Source organism: Peromyscus eremicus, chromosome 9 (assembly GCF_949786415.1).
Source record: "Peromyscus eremicus chromosome 9, PerEre_H2_v1, whole genome shotgun sequence".
In the NCBI taxonomy this organism is placed as follows: Eukaryota; Metazoa; Chordata; class Mammalia; order Rodentia; family Cricetidae; genus Peromyscus; species Peromyscus eremicus.
This window is the reverse complement of record NC_081425.1, coordinates 77206718-77214611: the sequence shown is the minus strand read 5'-3', so window position 1 is coordinate 77214611 and position 7894 is coordinate 77206718.

The window sequence follows — 7894 nt, the reverse complement described above, 5'->3', positions numbered from 1 at the left end:
AGCTCAATGGTAGCATGCTTGCCTGGCATCGTGTAAATCCCTGTCTGTGTTAGTTACTTGTGGGGTGATACTTGCACCGAATGTGGGGTCAAGCTGTAGGCCTTGTGTACATCCTCCTTCACAAATGAGTCTGTCAGATACGCTAAGCCTGTAGGCTGAAGATGATGCCCCAACATTGCAGAGAAACCTCGGGTGACTGTTCAGGCAGCTGGCTGTTTCTGTCATAACTCATTTTTTTTGGAAGTCACTTGTTTGCACTTCCTGTTTTACTAGGTAATATTATTTCCTTCTCGGGTCTCTGAGGGAGTTGAAGATTATGTAGTTATAGTTACAATTTTCCTTGTTACAAAATTCAGAAAAGAAACTCACTAAGAGTTGTTAAGTGTATAAGTTTGAAAGACATCATAAAATAGTTTTCTGATGGTAATATAAGTTAGGATAGAAAGTGAATTAGGTACATTTTGGACTCACCAAGGTAGGATAGATAATGGAATATTTTCTCTGAATTTGTCAAATGCAAATTGGCCAAACGTTGTATATTTATTGTTTGTATATATTATATATAGTTATTGTACTTATTGTATAATAAGTTTATTATTTTTTCTTATATTAGTTATAACTTTTTTATTTTTATTAGACAAAAAAGGGGAAATGTGGAGATATTTTATTTGTGCTTTAATAAATAAAGTTTGCCTGGAGATCAGAGGAAATAGCAAGCCATTTTAAGCAGTAGCACATGCCCTTAATCCTATCACTTAGCAGGCATGATCTCTGTACGTTCAAGGCCACACTAGGGAACAGAGCCAAGTGTAGTGACACATGCCTTTAATCCCAGTACTAACCATGGAGTTCTGGAGGCCTGTACAGACAGGAAGTGACAGAGCTGGTCAGGAAGAGGAAGTGATGTAGCTAGACAGAGAGCAAATCAGATGTCAGAACAGCAAGGCATATAAACCTGGGTAGACAGGAAGTCACATTCTTTGGAAGCTGCAGAGTTGGTGAGGTAAGGTTGGCTGGTGGCTTTCCCTATTTCCCTGATCTCTCTAAGGCGTTCATCCCTATGTTTGGCTCTATGTTTTTTTATTTAATAAGACCATTTAGAAATTCGTCTACAATTGGGACAACGTATCTGACAGAAGAAATCTAAGGGAGGAGAGGCTCACCTGGGCTTGAAGTTTAGTATAATTTATCATAGTGAGGAAGGTATTGAGTGGCTGGAGCAGCATGGGAGGCGTTGCCCAGGAGATGGCAGCTGGGGCTTGACTAGAGCTTGTTCACATCATGACAGATGAGGAAACAGAGAGCTCAGATTGGAAGCAGATGTGGAAATCATCTTCCAGGCCCAACTCTAGTAATCTACTTCTGCTAGTGAGGCCATAGTCTCAGAGGACTCAACCTCCCCAAACAGCATCACTAGCTGACAGTCAAGTGTTCAAACACATGAATCCCTGGGACTATCCTCAGAACTTAGGTTGGGGGGAGGAAGGAAGGAGAGGGAGAAAAAAGAGATGGAGAGAGGAAGGAAGGAAAAAGGGGAGGGAGAGAGGAGCTAGAGGGAAGAGACAGAGATGGGAGGAGAGGAAGAGGGGGAGGGAGAGATGGGTAGAGAGGAAGAAAGGAAGGAGGAGGAAGGAAGAAGAAAGGAAGGAAGGAAGGAAAGTGAGCTGAGGCAATAGTGGTTACCAGTAGACTTAGAAACCACTCAGCTGGTGGCTTGTGCCATGGTCCCTGCTTTAGAGATGATTCACTGATGAGTGGCTCTTCTATTCCACCTCCCTTGGTAGAGATCTGGCTCAGGTCTCTCATTGATGTAAGAAGAAAGGTCTTCAGAGATTCTTAGAGCTGACTCTCACTTCAGTGATTGGGAGGGAGTATGTGTCAGAGAAACGTCACTGTCTGACAGCGAAGGCCACTGTTGTCAGCAGCTGTATTTTTGGCATTCAATTCCTGCACAGTGAGACCCAGATTCAACTTTTCACACCCTGCCACTGCCTACCCAGCACTCAGGGATCTCACCTAGGACTGTTCTCCTTTTCTCCTCGCCTCCCTGCAGTCTGCAATGACAGCTTCATTCACAGCGGCAGTATGACCAAGTGGCTAAAATGCAGTTTTGGAATGAAGGCATGCTGGAATTCCAGTGTGGCTGCGATCCAACCTACATAGAGTCAGCCCACACCATTGGGATGGAAGAGCAACAAGACTGAAGGGGCCTGGGTCAATCCAACGACATGTTCATACGATGCCTAGATGGAAACATAGGCTGTGATTTCATTCCAGCTACTATTATTTCTTTGCCTCTATTCAGAAATCTGAAACTGTATCCTATCAGTTAGCGAGCCAACCACTAAAAAGCAGGTGACAAAGAATTGTCGTAGAGGAAGCACTTGGGGCTGAGAGATCTTGAAGCAACAGAATCTGACCTTGGACATGGAGCCCGAGAAGCATCTAGAGAAGGAGCTGTTTCAGCCTATTGTGTCATATGAGTGGCACTTAGCCAGGTGAGGGGGTGAGCGAAAAGTGTCCTGTTAAAGGGGAAAATGTGGACAGACAGACAAGCAGTGGTCCCAGAGAAACTGCAGTTTGAAATTAGGATGGGGAGGAGTAGAAGAAAATGGTGAGGCCGACACTAGGCGCTACGGTTTGTATGAGGAAAGGAGACATGTGATGGCAAGAGGAAGGTAACAGAGAATCATCATCACAAGACCTCTGTCCTGGAATTTCACCATAGAACACTTACCCTCTGCCACTGAATTCCCCCACAATGGAAGAAGACCTCACTGTAGAAACTGTCACCATGGAACTCCACACCATGGAACTCCACACCATGGGACTCCACACCACGGAACTCCACGCCATGGGACTCCACACCATGGAACTCCATGCCATGGGACTCCACACCATGGAACTCCACGCCATGGGATCCCTCGCCGTTGAACCAGGGTACCCTCCCTCACATCCTTAGTGGCTCTAGAGGAGAAAAGAGACTGAAAGCCAACATTCTAGATGGTTTCCCTCATCACAATGAGCTTCTTAATAGTTATCTTAAAACTATGGAGGTGCCTATGTCAATGTCTTTATGAGACTGGCTGATGGACAAGCATATCAAAGCAATGTTAAGGATTGAATGGTAGACATACCCTGAGCTCACCAAAGTGATGGGAGGAGAGGGTTACATCATTCATACAGCCCTGCAGGGACACAGGAGTTGGGAGAAAACAGAAATAATCCTCTTACATTTTCTTTTCTTTCCTTTTCACAATTTTTTTTTAAAAATTAAAAAAAATTTTTTTGAATGTACATGGGAGTTTTACTTGCATGTATGTGTGTATGTGTGTGCACCACATGCATGCAATACCCATGGAGATCAGAAGAGGGCATCAGATGCCCTGAAGTTACAGGTGGTTATACACTGTCATGTGGATGCTCAGGTCCTCTGCAAGACCTGTGAGTGCTCTTAACCCCTGAGCCATCTCTCCCTCCTCTTGCTTACCTAATCTTAACCACTAGCTAAGGCCACTCAAATCCCATGCTCCTTCCTGAAGTCTTACAGACCATTCCTATTTCGCTAACCTCTTCTGCCCGGAGAGTTTCTGCTCTGTCTGTTTCATTCACAAGACATAAGACATTCATCAGTAGTTTATGGCATTATTTATCATCTCATAAGGAAGTGTTTCCTCTCTCTCTCTCTCTCTCTCTCTCTCTCTCTCTCTCTCTCTCTCTCTCTCTCTCTCTCTGGTGTGTACACATATATGTACATGTGTGTATACTTTTTGTGGTGGCCAGAGGACAATCTGAGTATCATTCCTCAGGTGGCATCGATCTTTTTTATTTTTAATTGAGACAGATCTCACATTAGCCTGGTGCTCAGGTCACCTAGGTTAACCAATGAACCCAAAGGTCCCCTTGCTATCGCCCCCTCAAGCGATGCAAGACCAGGCCAACACAGCCAGTATCCACGACACCCAGCTGGCCCATAAGTTCAAAGGTGCCAAGGCTGGATAGATGGCTTAGTGGCTAAGAGCACTCACAGCTTTTGCAGAGGACCAGGGTTCTGTTCCCAGAATCCACAAGGAGGCTCACAACCATCCATAATTCCAGTTCCAGGGGCTCTTATGCCTTCTTATCTCCACAAGCACCAGGCATACACACAGTGCATATAATACACACAGGCAAAATAGTCTTACAAATAAATAGATCTAAAAATAAATGTGTTTTTCTTTCAAGGACCAAGCTGAGAAACCCTGAGCTAACATCATCATCTAGGCCATTCCCCGCTAGACAGTCCCATGGCCTGTCACGGCAAGCATGATGCTCAAAATTTAGGAAGTGCCTGCAAGGACGGGAGCAGAAAGGTTGTGAGGGCTGGAGAGATGCCCCGGTGGGTGAAGTTCTTACTGTACGAGCATAAGGACTGAAGTTCAGATCCCAAGAATCCTCATAAAGGTGGAGGTGGTTGTGCACATCTGTAACTCCAGTGCCCCTATGGTGAGGTTGAAGGCTGAGACAGGAGAATCTTGGGATGTCCCTGGTTAGTGAGTGTGACATATTCAGGGGCAATGAGACCCTGTCTCAAACAAGGTGGAAGGCAGGGGCCAACATCTGAAATGGTCCTTTGATCTTGATATGTGCGCTATGGCACTTGTGGGCCCAAGTTCACACACACACACACACACACACACACACACAGAGTGAGAGCACAGGCATACAGCTGTTCTTTCTCACTGTGACACTGACAGCATGTACCCCAATCCCATCCAGCCTGTGGTCAGGGAAAAACTCCAAGTTGGATAGAAACAACTGCTCTTAAGCCAATGATTAAGAAGCAAGAACAGAGTTATAAAAACACAAATGCAAATCTAGAAGAAGGCAGAATTCCCTCTGAGTATCTCCACAATGCTTTAATCATAATAAAGGGAATCCAATTCATTTCAGTTTTTTTTACACTAAAGATATGAGCATAGATCATTCTTACACAATTCTTGCCACTTGAATGTGTGATAAGTTCTGTTTCCATTTTCACCCAAGACACTCCTAAAATGTTGACATGTTTCTTGACCTTTGGTTGGGGGAGGTAAAGATCAGCTGGCCAGCTACAACCCCATTTAATTATAGCTTATGTTTACTTATCTAGTTCAAGAAAACTCTAGGTCAACTGCTAAGTCCTACAATGTTATTCAAACTGTTCTAACAGTAGGGTGGGGGAAATGGAGCCAGCCTTTAGCTGATTTCATAAAACTAGCATAATCTTAAAATCCAATTCTTTTAAAGCAAAGTACATGAAAATTACAGGAATAGTTTATTAAGGGACATAGAAACAAAATACCTAAAAAACGATGGCACTGAACCTAGCTTTGAATTTCATAAAGTGACTGAGTTTATTCCAAGAATGAAAAAGATAGCTTAAGAGGACTGGAGAGATGGCTCAGTGGTTAAGAGGACTTGTTGCTCTTGCAGATGACCCAGGTTCGATTCCAAGCACCCATGTGGTGGCTTACAACCATCTGTAATTTAGGTTCCAGGTGATCTAAAGCCCTCTTCTGTGGGCACCAGGAATGCATGTGGTGCACAGGCATATATGCAGGCAAAACACTCATACATGCTGGGCGGCGGCGGCCTATGGGTTGGCGGAGTAACCCATAGGTACAGAAACTGCACTTTGGGGTTTGGAGAGAAGGCTCAGCAGTTAAGAACGCTTACTGCTCTTACCAGAGTTCAGTTCCTAGAACCCACATCCAGCTACTCGTAACACCCTCTTCTGGTCTCCACAAGCAACTGCACTCACATACACAGACAATACACACCCATAGTTTAACATCTAAAACCAAAACACAACCAACTATTTTTCCCTATCTTACCATCTCCAATTCACTCACAACTCGGTCTCCACATAAATTTGTGGTGCGTTGTAGCTAGAAGTTTTCCTGTGTCCTGGGCACCATCTGTAGATGGAAGGTTTCTCTGGCCCGCCCAGCCCTCAGTCCCACAGCCACTTATAAAATAGTCACTCAGGCTTATGTTAATTACCAATTTCATGGCATAGGGTAGGCTTCTTGCTAGCTAGCTCTTATAACTTAAATTAACCCATTTCTATTAATCTATGTTTTGCCACGTGTTCTGTGGCTTCCTGGTCTGGGGGCATGCTGTTCCTTGGGCAGCAGGCTGGCATTTCTCTGCCTCTCTTTTCTCTTCCTATCTCCCTTGGATTTTCCCACCTGGCTTCATCCTGCCCTGCCATAGGCCAACTGGCTTTATCTATCAACCAATCAGAGCAACACATATTCACACCACATAGAAAGACATCCCACAGCAGTGCACAGTTGTCGTCTAGTTGATTTTGGCCTCAGTGCTTAAATATCACACACAGCCGATTGTTCCCATTACAGGTCTCCATTTATTATTTCTTCCTAAATTCAGTTTTCACTACCCAATAGCCTTCATCTGGGTATGCAACAGGCATCCCAGACCCATAGCCAAAACTTTCAATGTTTATTCCATTATCCTTCTGCTAGTCTTCCTCCAGAAAAGGAGAGGCCCCCAGTATCATTCACCTGGTTGTCCAGGTTAGTAATGAGTAGAAATGGAAAATAATATTGAAGGCAATTTGTTTAGACTGAGCTTCTAACCAACAGTAATGTGGGGATTTAACAAGGCAACTCCATGCAGTTAAAAAGGTTTAATTTGGGGTAACTTACAGCCAGTAAAGGGGTTGGTTACAGGATCTGGGAGAGGTGAGGTACAATCCAGTGGTGTTCTCTGGAGAACTCTGACTCGGTCTGCCATCCAGCATCCAGGATCACGAGGATCCTGGCACATCCAGATCTCAGTTCTTAAGGGCTCTGGTCTCAGCCCCACCCCAGGGGCAAGTCAGAGGTAGGTGTGGCAGTTACCAGAAGCCTCACTAGGGGTAGTACATCCAGGTCAAAGCTGGAACAGCTATCCACTACACAACAGACCAAACCAAAACAAGTGGCAGACTAGACACTCTCCCTTTCTCCCCCTGTTACAGTCACACTGGGTTTCAAGGTTCTGTGAGGTCAAGCACACTAGCTGTGGTCTCAGAACCCTTAACTGGATGTTTCTTCTTCACTGCCAGGGGCCCCTCAAACAGACCCAGCTCCACAACTGTCTCCTGACCACAGAGGGTCTAGTCCAGTCCCATGCAGCTTCCACTGCTGTCAGTCTACAGTTCGTGAGTTCCTTTGAGCTTGGTTCAGTTGTCTCTGTAGATTTCCCCATCATGATCTTGACTCCCCTTGCTCATATAGTCCCTCTTTCCTCTCTTCGACTGGACTCCCGGAGCTTGGCCTGGTGCTTGGTTCCATCAATTTCTGGATGAAGGCTCCATGATGATAGTTAGGGTATTCACCAATCTGATTACCAGGGTAGGCTAGCTCAGGCACCCTCACCACTGTTGCTAGCAGTCTAATCTGGGGTCGTCCTTGTAGATTCTTGGGAATTTCCCTAGCACTAGGTTTCTCCCTAACCCCATAATGTCTCCTTCTATCGAGATATCTCATTCATTGCTCTCCCACTCCATCCCTGCCCCAGCTCAACCATCCCGTTACCTTGTGTTCTCATCTCCTCCCCTCTATTGTCCCCCCAACCCCAGTTTACTCATGGAGATCACCTCTGTGGACTGAAGCACTCTTGACCAGACAGCTACATGCCTCAGCCACTCATCTCATTTAGCCTCTGCTTAGATAGCAACCTTTTTCCGAAGTTCTTGATCACTGGTCAAGGCTGCACTGTCCCTGTTACTTGCTTTGCTTTGCTTCAGAGCGCTTGTCAGTATTTGACATGACATTAAAGATGAGGTGGTTTATTTGTCTGTGGCTCGTCTTTCCAATTAGAATGGCTTGTAATACAACACCCCCTCCCCCACCGGCCTCCAGCC